At 40.6% G+C, this 19,714-nt stretch overlaps 1 pseudogene; it reads right to left on the bottom strand.

Moving 5' to 3' along the window:
• Positions 1 to 854: 854 nt before the first annotated feature.
• LOC124959474 (mas-related G-protein coupled receptor member X1-like) lies at positions 855 to 19,420 on the bottom strand (annotated as a pseudogene).
• Between the last annotated feature and the right edge of the window lie 294 nt (positions 19,421 to 19,714).

The raw sequence follows: 19,714 nt of genomic DNA, 5'->3' as shown, positions 1-19,714 counted from the left end.
ATGTATACACATAGGGTAAGAATGTAGATGGAGTAGCGTTCCTCACATGCAAAAGTTCAGAAGTCACAGCACAACTGTGTTGCCTGCCAGAAGTTCAGAGATGAGGATCACCATTGTAGAGATCAGTCTTCTTTTGGAAAGTTCCAGAAATGTCCCTCTTCTTTCTATTGGTTGGTGTGAGTTACATCTACCAGACTGAGATATATGGATTTATGTTCAGAATACTCTACTATTACTCTTGGGAACACAAACCAGACATTAGCACATGATGTGCGATTACTATTCTCAGGGCCACACTTCTATGTGGAATTTAGTGTTAGGCCATTACAAGGGAGGATACAGAGACTTGAAGTGTTTATGTACTAATCACAGTCCAGGGAGTCTTGGAGGCTGGATACAAAGTCATGTCTAGAGTATTCTAAAGCCTTGACTCCGCACTGTACTGCAGTTGCTCTATTTCATGGGAAATTCTATGGTCCCAGCATTCCCACTCAACATGCTTGGGTGAAGTCCCCAAGCACCACTCAAAATTTTCTCAGGTATAGAAATTCATAAAGATGTAGAGGTGATCATGATACCACCATGACTAAGAGATATTCCATCCTAGGAAGAGAAGAAGACCTCTGTTTAGGGACTTGAAGGGAATATGGGTTCTTGCTAGGACACGTATAATGATGGCTGAGCCTAATGAGCTAGAAATGGCTAAATGCAGCAGTCGGTGAAGACAGAAGTACTCTTAGGGGCTAGGAAGTATTTCAGGGACACAAGACTGAGAGGAGAGCAGACAACTGTCAATTGTGGCTGGGCACTATTGCCTCTTGAAGTCACAACTGATGGACCAGAGCAGAGGCTCTTCATCCCTGCTCCACTCTGCTGCCTGACATCTCCAGGGTTCCCTGAGAAAGGCTGCCTTCACATTCCTCCTTCTCAGGAGTATCCTGCAGAGCCCACTCAAGCACCAGCTTGAGGTTCTACCCCCACAACCGCTGCCTAAAGGAGTCAATGAAGAAGTAAATGATGGGGTTGGCAGAGCTGTTAACAGAGGACAAAACAAGTGAATCGAGAAAAAGGAAACTGTTTGGTGCAATATATTTCTGAATCCCATTAACAGGAACAAATAGACTCCAAAGAGTAAACCACAAAAGAAAAAGACCAACACAGTGAGCAGGATGGTAACATAAAGCCTGGTCAGAGACTTCTGTTTGAATCCACAGAGCATCCTATCAGTAGGGCCAGGCTAGACCCTGAGAGATTCACAAATAAAAAAACCAGTAATACCATTACAGTAAAATCAACTATTTTATTATGATCTTCAGCTTTGTTGAGATGAAAAAAAAAGACACTGTCCAGATGCTTAGAAATAGAGACAGGGTCAGAAGGCACACATGGTAACTGATGTGTGTCTTGGGTGATGGCAGTTGTTCCAAATGGGCCACAGGACTGACAGGAAGTGCTCAGTGTTTCTAGCACAGAGCATGCTCAGGCCTGCAATGTAGAAAATGAATACCCCAGTGTGTATGATGCCATCTGTAAAAATGTTAATGTGAAGAATGAATTCTATCAGGCAAATAGTAACATAGAGGCAGAGAAGGAGGGAGTCAGCAGCAGTCAGGTTTAGGATGTACAAGGCATTCCTGGGCATGTGGAAGACCAAGAACCACAGCACAGATGCATTTCCTGCCAGCCCAGTCAGGGAAATGATGAAGATGAGCACTTGTGGAATCAGATTACTCATGTCACAAATTGGAGGACGATTCTCATAACTTCCATTGGTTGGTGTGGCTTCTGTCCTCCAGGCTGAAATGGTTGGATCAAGGCTCCTCATCTCTTCAGTGGGACCCCTGGGAACACAAAGAAGACTTGAGCAATTGCAGCATCAGCTCAGATTCTCAGGATCACCCTGCTATGTGGGGATTACATTTTAAAGAGAAGGAAAACAAGATGGAATAGGTGAGGTAATCTATCAACAGCTGGGGATTCTTGAAATATGGATTCCAATCCAGTAGTTATTGTCTGAACAGCCTGAGTTCTCTGACCTGAGCATAAATGACAAAGAAATATACTATAATCTGAACACTCTCACTCAGAGGGGACCAGCACTACTGTGTCCTGGGACAGTTTTTTGCTTAGGTGCAGAAATGTAGACAGACACATAAGTGATTATAATATCCCAATCATAAAGAAAGTTTCATTCAAGGAGGTGAAAGAAGACCTGACTTTATTGCCATGAGGGTAATGTGAGATTTTGCTAAAGAGAGAGTGAGAATGGTTGATCATAGAAATAGCTCATTGAGTCAAGCATTGGAGACAGGTTCACTTTTTAATCCCGCGTGCGGAGCTCTATGTGTGACCCACATGCCACACTGAAAAAAGGGAATTTGAAAAAAGAGAATATCTACAGAGGACTGCTGTTTTAGTCATCTATTTCACTGCTGTGACCTAATGATCTGACCAGAACAATGTTAAAGGAGGAAAAGTTTATTTGAGGGCTCAGTGTTTCATAAGTCTTAGTCCATAGAATTCTTGTTAAATTCCATGGGGTTTGAGGTGAGGCTGCACATCACAGTGGAAGAGTGTGGCAGAGGGAAACAGCTCACATCCTGGTTATCAGGAAGCAGAGAGAGAGACTCCAGTGGCCAGAAACAAATATATACTCCAAAGTCATGCCCCAATTTCCACCTCCTCTACCCATACCCTACCACTTCAGTTACCACTGTGTAAATCTTTATCAGGGAATTAATTCACTAATTGGGTTTAGACCCTCAAAATTCTATCATTTCTCCTCTGGACCTTCTTGCATTGTCTCACACATGAGCTTTTGGGGGATACCTCACATCCAAACTGTACCATTCCCTCCTGGCTCCCAAAAGCTCATAAACATCTCACAATGCAAAATACATTTAATCCATTCCCAAGAGTGCCCATAGTCTCAACAGTTCCAAGATTGCTCAAAGTTCAAGTCCAAGTCATCCCCGAGGCTCAAGGCAATCTTGCATTGTGAGTTCCTATACAATTAAAAGCAATTTACATCATCCAACACATAAACATACTGAGTAAACATTTCCATTTACAAAAATAGGGGTGTAGGAATAAGGGATAGGGCCAAAGCAAGACAGAAATCCTGCCGGGCAAACAAGTCCTTTAGCTCCATGTCTGGCACCTGGAGCACATGGCATCCTGATATTGTCTGCAAATGGCATGTGCAGCTCTGCCCCTGTGGCCTTATTTGTTGTAGCCCAAGTGACCTTCCTGTTGATGTGTCTGTACTCGATTCCTGTAGCTTCCCTAGGACAATGTGCCAAACAGGTAAAGGGACCCACTTGTAACTTAATTATTAACAATAGTTAATTTAAGAGTTTATCACATAATTTCTCATTGTATTTTCCAAAGAACCTAAGGTAAAAATATATATTCATCTCATTTTTACACTGGATAGACTTGGAGCACAAACTGGATGAGTGATTACCCCTGATATCATACATTGTGGATTTGGACACCCCAGGTTCTACATGTTTGCCATCAGTTTGAATCCTCCACTTCTCTGTGTTGATTATATGTGGATGAGGGAAGAACAGAGCAGTAATTCCCAAGTTATATCTCAGATGACTGTCAAATGTGGATACAACAAAATCTAGAAGAAGCAAAGTTCAGAAACAAATGGGAAGAGAAGCCAGTCAAATAGGGCACAAAAGGAATCTTGGAAGGAATCAGGAGCAGATAAGAGAATCCTGAAATCTTTTGCTAGCACACAAGTGAAACTATGACTTCAGAGTCCAGAGAACACACAGGTGCTGGAGGCACCCAAGTGGATAGAGGGCACATTCTCCTCTGAGCATGCAGAGAGGCATCCTAAAGTGAAGGCATCCATCACACATTTTCTTAGATACCAAGTTCCATCAACAATAATTGATTTGCACAGGAAACAGGAGGAAAAATGGAAATCTTGATGTCCTAACTGAATGCAGTCTCTACTTTTCTGTTTAGGGTGTGGTGTATTTGTCTCTGTCATCAATTATGAAGCTCTGTAAAGATCTTTCTCTGTTGAGAAAAAACATTTTAGTTTGAATCTATTCCATTTATTGATTCTTGTTTTTATTTCTTGCATTATGGGGTTCTTGTTAAGGAAGTCTGGTCCTAAGTCCACGAGATGGAGATTCGGGCCTACTTTTTCTTCTATTTGGTGAAGGATCTCAGGTCTAATTCCTAGATCCTTGATCCATTTTGAGTTGAGTTTTGTACAGGGTGAGAGATAGGGGTTTAGTTTCATTTTACTGCATATGGATTTCCAGTTTTGCCAGCACCATTTGTTGAAGAGGATATCTTTTCTCCATTGTATGCTTTTGGCACCTTTGTCTAGTATGAGAAAACAGTACTTATGTGGGTATGTCTCTGTGTCTTCTATCCTGTACTTGTCTATTTGGTCTACCTGTCTATTTTGGTGCAGTACCATGCCATTTTTGTTACTTTTGCTCTATGGTAGAGGTTAAGGTCTGGTATTGTGATACCTCCTGCCCAGGATTGCTTTGGCTGTTCTGGGTCTTTTGTTGTTCCAGATGAATTTCATGATTGCTTTTTCTGTTTCTATGAAAAATGACATAGGGATTTTAATTGGAATTGTGTTAAATCTGTATAGCATCTTTGGAAGTATGACCATTTTAATAATATTAATTCTGCCTATCCAAGAACATGGGAGACCTTTCCATCTTCTAAGGTCTTCTTCAATTTTGTTCTTTAATGTTTTGTAGTTTTCATTGCAGAGATCTTTCACCTCTTTGGTTAGATTAATTCCCAAGTATTTTAATTTTTTTGTTTGAGGCTATTGTGAATGGAGTTGTTTTCCTCATTTTCCTTTCAGATGTTTCATCACTTATGTATAAAAGTGCTTTAGATTTTTGCGTGTTGGTTTTGTATCCTGCTATTTTGTTGAATTCATTTATGAGGTCTATTCTGGAGGAGATTTTTTGGATCCTCTAAATAGAGGATCATGTCATCATCAAATGGTGACAGCTTGAGTTCCTCTTTTCCTATTCGTATCCCTTTTATTTCTTTAGTCTGTCTAATTGCTCTGGATAGTATTTCAAGGATGATGTTGAATAGAAGTGGCGCAAGAGGGCATCCCTGTCTTGTTCCAGTTTTTAAAGGGAATGCTTTCAGTTTTTCTCCAATAAGAATGATGTTGGCCATAGGCTTAGCATAGACAGCCTTTACAATGTTGAGGTATGTTCCTACTATCCCTATATTTTATAGTGTTTTGAGCATGAAGGGGTGTTCTATTTTGTCAAAAACTTTTTCTGTACCAATTAAAATAACTATATGATTCTTATCCTTAAGTCAATTGATATGATGGATTACATTTATTGATTTATGGATTTTGAACCAACCTTGCATTCCTGGGATGAATCCCACTTGATTGTGGTGCACTATTTTCTTATTTGTTTTTGAATGCAGTTTGCCAGGATTTTGTTAAGGATTTTTGCATCTATATTCATCAGAGATATTGATCTAAAATTTTCTTTCCTTGATGTGTCTCTTCCTGGTTTGGGTATGAGGGTGATATTAGCTTCATAGAATTAATTTGGTAGGGTTTCCTCCTTTTCTATTTCCTGGAATACTTTGAGAAGTATTGGAACGAGTTCTTCCTTGAAGGTCTTGTAGAACTCGGCTGAGAATCCGTCTGGTCCTGGGCTTTTCTCAGTTAGTAGGCTTTTGATGACTTCTTCTATTTCATTGCTTGATATTGATCTGTTTAAATTGTGTATGTCCTCCTGGTTCAGTTTGGGAGGATCATATGTCTCTAAAAATTTGTTGATGTCTTTGGTATTTTCTATTTTGTTGGAGTATAGATTTCCAAAGTAGCTTCTCAGTATGTTATGTACTTCAGTGGTGTCTGTCGTGATATTTCCTTTTTCAAATTTTAGTAATTTGAGTTTTCTCTCTCCTTCTCTTTGTTAATGGGTTAAAGGTTTATCAATTTTGTTTAGTTTTTCAGAGAACCAACTTTCGTCAATTTTTTGAATTGTTTCTCTTGTTTCAATTTCATTAATTTCAGCTCTGATTTTAATTATTTCCTGTCTTCTACTATTTTTGGCGTTGATCTGTTCTTCCTTCTCTAGGGCTTTGAGATGTAATGTTAGGTAATGTGGATTTTGACTTTTTATTTTTTTAATGTATGAGCTCAATGGAATGAACTTTCCTCTTAGTACTCCTTTCAGAATGTCCCAGAGATTTTGATATGTTGTATCATTGTTCTCATTTACCTCTAAGAATTTTTTTATCTTCTCCCTGATGTTTTCTATTATCCATACTTCATTCAATAGCATATTATTTAGTCTCCAGGTGTTGGAGGAGTTTTTGTTTTTTATTTTGTCGTTGATTTCTAACTTCATTTCATTATGATCTGATACAACACATGGTAGTATCCCTATTTTGTTGCATTTACTAAGGACTGCTTTGTGGCATAACATATGGTCTATTTTAGAGAAGGTAGCATGTGCTGCTGAGAAGAAAGTGAATTTGCTCACTGATGGATGGACTATTCTATGTATGTCTGTTAAGTCTAAGTTATTGATTGTGTTACTGATTGTGCCTTCCTCAATCCCCATAATTGTTAAATTCGGTCTTTTCATGATGTCCCATAGTTCTTGGAGGTTCTGTTCATGATTTCTTAGCATCTTCTCTTTTTGGGCAAATTTATTTTCGAGATTAAATATATTGTCTTTTTGTCTGAGGTTTTGTCTTCCAAATGGTCTAGTCTGTTGGTGATGCTTTCCATTGAGTTTTTTATTTGGTTTACTGTTTCTTTCATTTCAAGGATTTCTGTTTGACTTTTTTTTCAGAATCCCTATCTCTGTTGAAATGATCTTTTGCTTCCTGCAGTCGCTCTTTCAACTGTTTATTGGAGTGATCATTCATTGCCTTCATTTGCTCCCTTGTATTATCCTTTTCTTCACAAATCATTTAACTTATATATATTCTGAACTCCTTTTCTGACATTTCTTCTACCATACTGTCACTCAGATCTATTAATATACAATCTAGGTTTGTTTGGATCATTTTCTTCCCTTGTTTTTTCATGTTGTTCATGTATCTTCCCCTCTAGCAGTACAGATCTGGGGTATTGCAGTTTCCCCCCTGTAGGCTTATAGTGGCCCTATAGGTTTCCAAAACCTTTTATTTAAGGGGGAAGATCAATATTAGCAGTGCTCAGTACAGACAATATGCAACCCTAAACCAAATAGCACCTATGCGAACATTAATGATATTGTCATAATAAACAAAATGAGTTCAAATATTATCTAAAGTATAACAAATAGATTTGCAGTAAGGTCTGCAGTTTCTAATGGAGGACAAAGAGAATAGGTAGGGGTCTAGGATGTAGTTGTTAATGGGATAAGAAAAGAGTATATAGAAGTTCTAGATTGTAGAAAGAGTGAGAGTGCAATCAGAAGAAGTTGGCTGTTATCATGTGAAAAGTGAGAAAGAGACTATGAGGGAACAGGTAAACAAAAGAAAAATAGAATGAGAAAAGTAAAGAAATTAAAACTTAAAATTTTTCAACAAGGAGAAAAAACATTCTGCACTCTAACAGTCATATAGTATTCAAACTTCCCAGTCTTCAGGAGCCTGATGTATGAGAGATACCTGACAATGAACTTCCAAGCTTCAGCAGGTGTCTCAGGATGATATTTGCCCCACCTAAAGATGGGAGATATGGCTTCCAGGATTAGCCAAAATGGCTACTCTGGTTTCCAAATATTTTGTCTTCATTGTCTGAAGTTCTGTCTTCCAAGTGGTCTAGTCTGGCAAATGGGGAGCTGTAGCACAGGGTGTGGGCATGGTCAGATGGAGGTCCTGGAGGCTGGTGTGGTTGGTTGGGCAGGGGTCCAGGAAACAGGATGTGGTCAGTCTGGTTGCGGGATCCTGGAGGTGGGGTGCAGTCAGTTGGTCTGGGAGTTCGGGTGGTATGGCACAGTCAGTCGGTCTGGAGATCCTGGAGTTAGGGAGTAGTCACTTGGTCTGAGGGCCCCAGAGGTAGGAGTGGTCAGTCAGGCTGAGGGGTCCTGGAGATGGGTCTCAGTCAATCCAGCCAGGGGTCCTATAGGTCTTGGCTGTTGTCTCAAAATGGCAGCAGCCACATGTAACCAAACCTGCATGTACTGTGACAGTGAACTTCCAGGCAAGAGCAGGCAGCTGGTGCTCCACTAGCAATCTGTGGTCAGTCTGCTGGCTGCTGTTGGATGATTGGCAGGTGAACCTTGGGCTGTGGGTAACAGGTAGGTGAAAGGTAGGTAATGGACAGGTAAGAGGCAGGCAAATGGCTGATGGTAGGCACAAGAGAGTGAGGAATCTGCATTCAAAAAGTAGTCAATATGCTGGCAGACTGCAGGTTATCACAGTAGACAAATGGGGTAAACAGCAGGGAATCGATAAGCAGCAAAAACTACTGCACCAAGAAAGAGATATCCTCTGGTTGAAACCCAAGGTATGGAGGGACAATGAACACCCAACATCATTCTTAATGGAGAAAAACTGAAAGCATTCCCTTTAAAAACTGGAACAAGACAGGGATGCCCTCTTGCGCCACTTCTATTCAACATCATCCTTGAAATACTATCCAGAGCAATTAGACAGACTAAAGAAATAAAAGGGATACGAATAGGAAAAGAGGAACTCAAGCTGTCACCATTTGATGATGACATGATCCTCTATTTAGAGGATCCAAAAAATCTCCTCCAGAATAGACCTCATAAATGAATTCAACAAAATAGCAGGATACAAAACCAACACGCAAAAATCTAAAGCACTTTTATACATAAGTGATGAAACATCTGAAAGGAAAATGAGGAAAACAACTCCATTCACAATAGCCTCAAACAAAAAAATTAAAATACTTGGGAATTAATCTAACCAAAGAGGTGAAAGATCTCTGCAATGAAAACTACAAAACATTAAAGAACAAAATTGAAGAAGACCTTAGAAGATGGAAAGGTCTCCCATGTTCTTGGATAGGCAGAATTAATATTATTAAAATGGTCATACTTCCAAAGATGCTATACAGATTTAACACAATTCCAATTAAAATCCCTATGTCATTTTTCATAGAAACAGAAAAAGCAATCATGAAATTCATCTGGAACAACAAAAGACCCAGAACAGCCAAAGCAATCCTGGGCAGGAGGTATCACAATACCAGACCTTAACCTCTACCATAGAGCAAAAGTAACAAAAATGGCATGGTACTGCACCAAAATAGACAGGTAGACCAAATAGACAAGTACAGGATAGAAGACACAGAGACATACCCACATAAGTACTGTTTTCTCATACTAGACAAAGGTGCCAAAAGCATACAATGGAGAAAAGATATCCTCTTCAACAAATGGTGCTGGCAAAACTGGAAATCCATATGCAGTAAAATGAAACTAAACCCCTATCTCTCACCCTGTACAAAACTCAACTCAAAATGGATCAAGGATCTAGGAATTAGACCTGAGATCCTTCACCAAATAGAAGAAAAAGTAGGCCCGAATCTCCATCTCGTGGACTTAGGACCAGACTTCCTTAACAAGAACCCCATAATGCAAGAAATAAAAACAAGAATCAATAAATGGAATAGATTCAAACTAAAATGTTTTTTCTCAGCAAAGAAAACAATCAATAATGTGAAAAGAGAGCCTACAGAGTGGGAGAAACTCTTTTCCACACACACTTCAGACAGAGCACTTATCTCCAAAATTTATTACGAACTTAAAAAACTTTACACCAAAAATACAAAGAACCCAATCAATAAATGGGCTAAGGAAATGGGCAGACACTTCACAGAAGAAGATATACAGGTGATTAACAAATACATGAAAAAGTGTTCATTATCCCTAATCATTAGAGAAACGCAAATTAAAACCACCCTAAGATTTCATCTAACTTCAATTAGAATGACTATTATCAAGAACACAAGCAATAATAAGTGTTGGCATGAATATGGGGAAAAAGGAACACTCATACATTGCTGGTGGAGTTGCACATTGGTGCAGCCACTCTGGAAAGCAATATGGAGTTTCCTCAGAAAAGTTGGAATGAACCCACCATTTGACCCAGCTATCTCTCCTCAGTTTATATCCAATGACTTAAAATCAGCATACTACAGTGATGCAGCCACATCAATATTCATAGTTTCTCAATTCACAATAGCTAGATTGTTGGACCAACCAAGATGCCCTTCAATTGATGAGTGCATAAAGAAACTATGGTATATATATATATATATATATATATATATATATATATATATACACAATGGAATATTATTCAGCCATAAAGAAGAATAAAATTATGGCATTTGCTGGTAAATGGATGAAGTAGGAAAATATCATGCTAAGTGAAATAGGCCAAGCCCAAAATATCAAAGACCAAATATTTTCTTCGATCAGTGACAATATATAACAAGGGGAGGTGGTGGGGGGAAGAGAAGAATGAAGAAACTTTGGAAGGTATAGAGGAAAATGGGGTGGAAAGAGGTAGAAGACAGAAAGATAGTAAAATGAACAGACAACATTACCCTATGTATATGTATGTTTACACGAGTGGTGTGAATCTACATTGTGTGCAACCATAGAAATGAAAATTTGTACCCCATTTGTGTACAATGAACCAAAATGCAGCCTGTAAGTATAAAAAAGATTTAAATTAAAAATTACCCTCTTTCAAGGCATGTCTTGTTCCCTCTATTTATTAATGTATCACAATCTTAATGTGTTCTTTTTAGATCATCTTTTGTAATATCCTTACCTAGCACACACACACATACTGAAAAACAAAAAACAAAAACAAAAAACAAAACAAAACAAAAAAAAAACTAAGGCTAAAACTAAGGAATTTTCCAGTATCACATCTTTCAGAATAAGTTAATTCCAGCCCCTGGTCTCCTGGAGCCCTATATGATGGCTTTGGCACTGTTCTCTGCCCCATCTTGCCTTATTTTGTTTTCAGAGCTTTCAAAGAATCTTCATGTGACCATAGAATTTGAGATGCCATCACCACATGTCACAACTTCTAGATTACCCCAATAACACCAATTTTGTGTTCTGTAACAGTGATTGAGTTTTAGGTCTCAAGGATTCCATTTATCTTCCTTTTTTACTGCTGATATCATCACATGACTAGGCATTGACCAAAGCCAGTGAGGAGAGTAATGTAACCAACTCCTGGGTTATAGGACTAATAGAAGGAGACTAGCCTGCATTTCCTTCTCTAATTTCCCTCAGACATCCATTCTGATATGGCTAGGAGTCATGTAGGACCATAGGATGATGGGACACTCCCAGGCCTGGAGAGCAGCACTATAAAAGTATTCCTTGGGTCTGATGATCTGGAACTTACAGCACAGGTCTAACACATATCCGGTTATGGTCATTAGTGGTTCTTTTTAGCCACACTTTCACTCTAAACAAGAAGGAAGATTTTGCCATTTAAAATGACATTCCATTTTCAAGGCATTTTTGATTAATGTAGGTTACCGTCCCATAAAATTGATGGAAGAGAAAGTAGGAAATATTATTTCAAAGGAGATAAATTGGTAATGGATTCAATGATATTAGATTGATAAAAACCCCAGAATGTAGGAAGATAGAAGGGGTGGTGAGGGACAGTTTCATGTGTCATGACAATTTTTATTCCATCCTTCTTCTCTTCCTTGATAGAGTTCCCATTCTGGGACTTTTTAGCACCACTATGGGGCCTGACCCAGAACCTGGGCTATGAAGTTTTGACTTTCAGTCAAATCTGTAAGCTTATTTAACCTCTCTATTTCATGAATAGCTTGTGTCAGAAATTTTGTTATAGTAAGTGAAGCTAAATAATAAAGAAGATAATTTGAAAATTCAGAAATTTTCTTCTGTGGAGTGATTCAACAAATGTTTCATAAGAACCTGAATTATGTTCTGAATTGTCTTAGAAAAATTTATCTGAAAGTCCTAACCTCTGTTATCTCAGAATATATCTCTTTGGACATGGAATCCTTCAGGAGAATTAAGAGAAATCCATTAAGATGGGTATTATCTAAAGTAAATGGTGTACTTAAAAGAAGAGGAGATTACAAAACAGCCATGCCAAAGGCAGACCAAAAAGGAGAAAAAAGAAGAAAATGATTCCATTTACAGGCACTGAATAATGTTTCATAACACACCCATATAAGAGACTTCTATACTCCACTTATATATAATAATTTTTAATATATGTGTGGGAAGAATTTGGATAAACTGGATTTTTTATATATGACTAGTAGAAGAGTAATTCAGGCATTCAGTTAAACTTCCATTTTTTTAAAAAAATTAAATGTTATAGATTTTCACACACAAGTAGTGCATGCATTAAACAATGAAATCCAAGTGAGATCCGTAGTGTAGGTGATTTGGTTGTACTACCATCAACTGTGTGGTTTTGGTCATATACAACATTAATGTAAAATATCACTAATAGTGTGGTCAGGATGGTAGGTGTACAGAAACTCTAAAATTTTTGCTAGTCCTCAGTTAATACGGAAGGAATTGCTTAAAGACAATTGAAATATTTCTTTGTGGGATGCACAAACTACATGAATATTGAAGTCAGCATAAGTGAGGACATAGGGTATGCTAGAGAGAATTTGCAAGCCAGGTCCAAGGCCTGTAGAAAATATAAGCATTTGCACACTCTCCACTATAATTAAACAAATGTTAAAATTTTATGATTTTTCATTCAAAAGCAATTTGTAAAGAACAATATTTATAGGTAGAACTACAGGCTCAACTCTGTATCTACTTTCCCACTGTGCTCTTCAGCTCTTGTCCAGTAGATAAGCATTATTCTATCTCATTGTCACAGGATGTTAAAACAAAGATTTAATCTGAAAATTAAGGAGGGAATCAGCTATGGTGGAGCTCAGGGGTAGAGCACTAGGTAGGCATGTAAGAGGACCTGTACTGAAGTGAAGAAACCAAAGAGATACTATTGGTGCTATATGCCCAAAGAGGTGCTGGAGACATGCAAAATTTAAGCACACTTATGAAAATTTGTTACCAACTCTTAAGCCATATGAAGACTACAAAGAAATTTAGTGTTGAATTTTTATGTGAGGAATAATATTTTTAATTTATTTTCAAAATGAATTACCTTGCCTACTCTCAACTAGGGCTTTTTCCAGGTCTAAAAGCATCAGGAAAGTGGATATATTCCATTGCTTCTATCTTTGCCCCTTACCTCTCAAGCTTTTCCTTGTTCTATTTCTCTTTGGTTTTAATTTGTGTCTTCTGATCCAGTAGGTTGTACATATTCCTTGGAAGAGGGTAGGAAGAACAGGTTGTGGCCTTGTCCTGGATTCACCTGGCTTTGTCTTCAATTTACAGTATTTTGGAGTTGAATCCAATGAATTTTTAAACATTTTGTCAATTTTAGTGGCTTCATGCCCATGAAAGACTTGGCGGTTTGCTTGAGCACTCTAGCTTCTTAAGAGGAATATTTCACCTATGACCAAATACATGGAGAGGCACAGGGAATGAAACTTATGCATCCTGATAATCATTCACTAAAGAAGCATCACCATTCATAAAAACACCCTATGAATTACTTCTCTCCCATTTTGTTTTGTCTAGGTTCTATTTATCCTTGAACACCTACAAACAAAAGGTGATGTAGTTGGCAAAAATGTAGATTCCTCAGTATAAATTAAATATATCACGAAGATTTCCCAGATTCACTTATCTCTGTATACACAATTGCTAATGAGATCTTCTCCCTTTCTCTTCCCATGTCATCTTGTATCCTAGAAGGATTGAGAGGCAGTTGTATCTACATTTTTGTGTGTATAAGAAAATCTCTTCTTCCCTACTCTATAGTAAGTTTCCAGGCATTGAAATCAAATCTCACGTATTCTTAGGGCCAGCCTTGGTGTATTGACAGTATTTGGGTTCAGTATATAATATACTGACATACAGAAAGAGCATTACAGCAGCATTTGCAAATTGCAGGTATGGGACAAACAGGCACAAAGAGTCTATGTCCATTATATTTATACTTATGGTATATAGATACTAACTTGTGAGCCTTTCCTCATCAGTATGGTAGTTGCATACAGTCCATCTCAAACACCACACATTTATTCTGAGCACAGATTCTGTACTTCTCATGGTGTTGAGATCAGACCAGTGGAAATCTGTAACTTCATTACCTGCTTGAGTTGCTCTGGATGGGCATGTGGGCTCAGGTGGTCACTGATCAGTCTGAGAATACAGGTTACTAGAACCCAAGTGAGGTGCTCTTCCCCATTACATACTCAGGGTGTGCATTATTAGGTAATTTTTGTCCTGGTTGCTGAGGTGAGCAGGCTAGAGAGAAGCAATCCTTTGCTAGATCACAGGGTAGTGGGAGTAGGGAGTGGAGCAATGCCTGTGATCTAAGTACCTGGAGGTTCTCCATCTAAAAATGTTTTTAGTAGTAAACATTTTGCTTTGATGTGAGAGTGTAGCATGAGGGCTATTTGACATAATGAGTCTTTTGATTTCATGAATGTAGAGAAATGGTGAGAATGTTGAACCTTGAAGATGTTTGTTTGCAAACCTGGTTTGTTCTTTTTCTGCAATATTTGGTAGAAACCCAGACAATTGTGGTTTTTGATAGGAATTCTTTCCAGTGCAGAAAAAAAATTAAAAGAGATAACATTTAATAAGAAAAATTAGGAGGAACTTAACTTGAGACATTTGCTGGTAATATCATGTAAGATTGGGAAATTATACTTCCAAATCAACTTTTTCCTTAAGAAAACTAGTAAAGTCAGGAGTGTAAGGTATAAAGCCACCTTTCTCTCCCGCTACAGGAATTCCTGGCCTCCTAACCACCTGTCAATCTGCGTTACGCCCGCCTCTCCCGTTACAGGAATTTCTGGCTTACGTTGCCGTAATCTTCCTGCCTCCCACATTACGTTCTAATATGTCATTGGTCCATCAGTCAGTCTGTAATAATTCTCCTCCATGATTGGTTCCTCCCAGCCCACGAAATACCAATATGAGGAGAAACCATGCACCATGTTCCTTCTTCTTTTCCTTCTTCCCTTCCCCGAGTGAACGTGAATTGTCTGCATAAAATAAATGTTCCTCATGTGAGACCTGTGTCTGCAGAGCGTTTTTCTGGGAGTTATGGATGAACCATAACTGCCCCTAACATCTGGTGCTGAAACCCGGGATGGGTTTTTTCCGCTGACTAAGCAAGCGGAATCCCATCCGATAGCCCCGGCACCCACAGATACAGGCTCACCTTCCATTTACCTGAATGCCCAGTTTTCTGCATACAACACCGGACTCCAAAATTGGTGAGTTCCCCTTAGGCAGGCCCCCTGACCACTTAAACACATCTCAGCCACCTGCGGCTCCCGCTGCGGCCCCCCCTTATTTGAGAATTGGCCATTCCCACGGTTCCCTCCGCCAGCTCGCGGCTTTCGCTGCTTGCCTCACGGCTTCCCTCTCGCCGCTCTGCAGCTTCCCCCTCGCGGCTCCCGCCGCCCAACTGCTGAGGTGTGGGGGTACCTCCTTGGTCCCCATAGTTGGTCCTAGTTGCTGGGTGGATTCCTGAATTTTATGGTGCTGAGATTCTTTCTCGGGGTTTGAAGCTCTCTCTCTTATTTCCCACTGCGTCTCGCTCGAAATCCTGGCCAGGTCTTCAAACTCTCTCTCGGCTATTTGCCTGGTTAAACACTGTTTTTAGGTGATGACCAAACCTTTGTTCTAACCTCTCGTTGCCTGGCACCGTGGTTCTTGGGACGCCAAAATCCACTAGCCAGGTGGGTCTCAGCTTACCATGGGATTCGGGACATCCAGCCCAGCAAACTCGCCCCTGAGATGCTTATTAAATCATCTCAAACCCCTTCACCTCTTCCCTGAATCAGAGCTAAATTGTCCTTTAGATAGTAAGTCAGAATGGTCTATTTATGACACCCTAAATTCTAGCTTTGTACTAGGTATAATTATATGCCTAATTGTACTAGTTATAATTAAGTACATATGTGGGCAACCTGGTGAATGGAAAGGAACTTTTCCCTTTTGTGTTTTTTCTTTCTTTCAGGCTAAACCTAATCTCTGCTCTCCTCAAAAACCTGAACCCGTTCTCTTGGCTTCTCCCCCACCTTTTAACCCTTCTTTCCCTTCCGAGTTCGATCCAGCTGATGAGTCATCTCCTTACAAGCCTCCTACTGCAGAAGCCCCTGTCCATTCTTCTTCTTTGCCTCATTCTGTTTCTCCTTCCGCTCCTCCATTCAGCCCACCAAGTCCCCCCACCATGGTCCCGTGCACATATCTTAGCCCCTTTACAGGAGGTGGCTGGCGCAGACGGAGTAATCAAAGTTCATGTCCCCTTTTCACTGTCTGATCTGTCTCAAATAGAGAAGCGGCTAGGTTCCTTCACCTCCAACCCTGCAACCTTCATTAAGGAATTTCAGTACCTTACCCAGTCTTATAACCTTACCTGGCATGACATTTACATAATCATGTCCAACACCCTAACCCCTGAGGAACACAGGAGGGTCTGGGAACAGGCGTGCAATTATGCATATGATATTCATCAATCGACTCCAACCCATCCCATTGGGGCTGAAGTGGTACCAAATAGAGAGCCCCTATGGGACTATAATACTGAGGCTGGGTGTCTACAGCGAGATAGGTTTCAAACCTGCATCCTTGCAGGTCTACGAAAAGCTACTATTAAACCCATTAACTATGATAAACTTCAGGAAGTAATACAGGACAAAGATGAAAACCCATCAGCATTTCTAAGCCGCCTTACAGAGGCCATGCTTAGGTACACCAACCAGGATCCCGAAACCCCGAAGGGATGGTAGCTACTTATGACTTATTATTTTTCCCAAAGTTACCCTGACATAAAGGTGAAATTGAGGCAGTTGGATAGGGGGCCTCTTACCCCACAGTCACAAATTCTAGCAGTGGCATTCAAGGTTTATAATGGAAGGGAAGGAAAAAAACAAAAATTAAAATACCAAATACTGGCCAAAGCCTTTCAGCCAGCTAGACCTGCCCAACTGTCCACCGCTAGGGATGCCCAAGCTCCCAGAAGACCTTCAAGCTCATGCCTCAAGTGCAGGCAAGAGGGCCACTGGGCATGAACCTGCCCCAACCCCCGGCAGCTCCCAAGTCCTTGTCCAAAATGCCACCAACCGCGACATTGGGCAATGGATTGCCCTGGTGCTCAGAGAAGTGCCAGGTCATCCTTGGCCCCTCCCTCTGGCGACTTGCTGGGATTGGCAATGGATGAATGAAGGGGCCTGGGACTTCTGCACCTGACGACCATCACAACTCAGGAGCCCTGGGTGACCCTTATGGTGGCAGGCAGGCAGATCCCTTTCCTTATAGACACCGGAGCCACATTCTCAGTGCTGCGGGAATTTGGGGGACCCACTTCCCCTGCCAAATCCTCTATTGTCGGGGTAGAGGGAAAACCATATAATCCCCTACAAACCCCTCCAATAAGCTGCCATATAGGACAAATTGGCTTTACTCATTCCTTCTTAATAATTCCTTCATGTCCCATTCCCCTTCTGGGAAGGGACATCCTAACCAAATTGGGTGCCTCTATTTCCTTCTTACCCACCATGTGCCTTAGCCAAGACTCCTCTGCTATTCCTCTCCTTATGACTCTACAGGAATATACAGTTCAAACAGAGTCCTCATATCCCCTTCCTCCCTCCCTGGTTAACCCCAAGGTCTGGGACACTCATACACCCTCTGTAGCTAATTGCTCACCTGTACTCATTCATCTAAAGGACCCAACATCCTACCCAGCCCAGGCCCAATATCCCCTTTCCCAAAGGAGCCTTATAGGACTTCAACCAATCATCCAGGATTTAAGGTAGAAAGGCTTCCTGCGCCCTGCCAACTCGCCTTATAACACTCCCATCCTGGCTGTTAGGAAACCTAATGGATCTTACCATCTAGTGCAAGATCTCCACATCATTAACTCAGCAGTGGTCCCCATCTTTCCCATTGTATCCAATCCTTACACCCTACTTTCTTCTATCCCTTCTTCCACCACATACTTTTCGGTACTACATTTAAAGGATGCATTTTTTACTGTTCCATTTCACCCTGATTCACAGGATCTCTTTGCTTTTACTTGGACTGACCCTTTCATTCGAGTTTCTTCTCAGCTGACCTGGAAAGTTCTCCCACAGGGTTTCCGAGACAGTCCTCATCTCTTTGGCCAAACATTATCTCAGGATCTTGCTTCTCTCACATTCATTTCCTCCTTTCTCTTACAGTATGTTGATGATCTTCTTCTATGTAGCCCCTCTCTTGGGACTCCCAAAGGGACACAATTAAGCTTTTAAACTTTCTGGCTGACAGGGGTTATAGAGTTTCTCCAGCAAAAGTGCAACTTTCCCAGTCTCAGGTTGTTTACTTAGGTGTCAGCCTCTCACCTGGATTTAAAGCCATCACTGTAGAGAGAAAAGCATTAATACAGGACAAGCCCACTCCATCCACCAAAGAAGAAATCCTTTCCTTTTTGGGATTAGCAGGATATTTATGATCCTGGATCCCCAATTTTTCCATCCTAGCAGCTCCCCTATATGAGGCTTCAAAGGGTACTCCCACTGAACCTCTCCTCAACACAGTGAAAGCCCCTTTCCAGATCTTAAGGAAAGCCCTTCTTCAAGCCCCAGCCCTACACCTCCCTGACTTAACCAAACTATTCTACCTGTTTGTCTCCAAGAAAAGTGGGTTCGCCCTGGTGGTCTTAGGACACATGTTTGGTCCCACTTTTGGACCCATAGCATACCTGTCAAAGAGGTTAGACCCCACTATAAGGGGCTGGGCACCATGTCTTAAGAGTATTAGCAGCAGCATTTGTCTTAATTCAGGAATCAAAAAAACTCTCTTTCGGGGCTCCCACCGAAGTGCTCTCACCTCTTCATCTGTCTAAGTTTCTTACTTATAAAGGTCTGCAAATGCTACCACCCTGTCGGGTGTTAACCTTACAAACCGCTCTTATCGAGGACTCTTCCATTTCCTTCAAAACATCCTCTCCTTTAAATCCAGCCACCCTCTTACCCCTACCTTCCAATATACATGCTTCTGCAACCCACAGCTGCCTTGAGACCCTGGAAGAGTTACTTCCCTACTCCTCTAACGTCCAGGAAGGAGCTCTACGCAACCCTACTTTCATATGGTTCACTGATGGAAGCTCATTTCTCCATAAAGGAATCCGTCGAGCTGGATATGCCATTGTCTCTCTTAAAAAGGTAATAGAGTCAAGACCACTACCCAACAACACCACCAATCAACAGGCGGAACTAATTGCCCTTACCCGCGCATTCACCCTCACAAAGGGACAATCTCTCACAGTCTACACCGACTCCAAATATGCTTTTAACATTATCCTCTCTCATGCTGCTATCTGGAAAGAGAGAGGCCTTCTTACTACAAGAGGAAACTCCATCACCAACTCTAGTTACATTCTAAAACTCCTTGAGGCTGTTCACCTCCCATCAACTATAGGCCTTGTACATTGCAGAGCCCATCAAACACATCAATCATTCATCTCTTCAGGTAATAACAAGGCAGATGAGGAAGCTAAAAGGGCTTCCCTCTCATCCAGGCCAGCCCCTATTATGGCTCTCCATAATCCTTTACCTCCACCACCCCCCAACAGGGAAATACTTTCCTATCTCCATCGTCTGTTT

The sequence above is a fragment of the Sciurus carolinensis genome, chromosome 11, assembly GCF_902686445.1.
Source record: "Sciurus carolinensis chromosome 11, mSciCar1.2, whole genome shotgun sequence".
NCBI lineage: Eukaryota > Metazoa > Chordata > Mammalia > Rodentia > Sciuridae > Sciurus > Sciurus carolinensis.
Note: the sequence above shows the minus strand (reverse complement) of the source record. Positions and strands in the feature narration are given on the sequence as shown.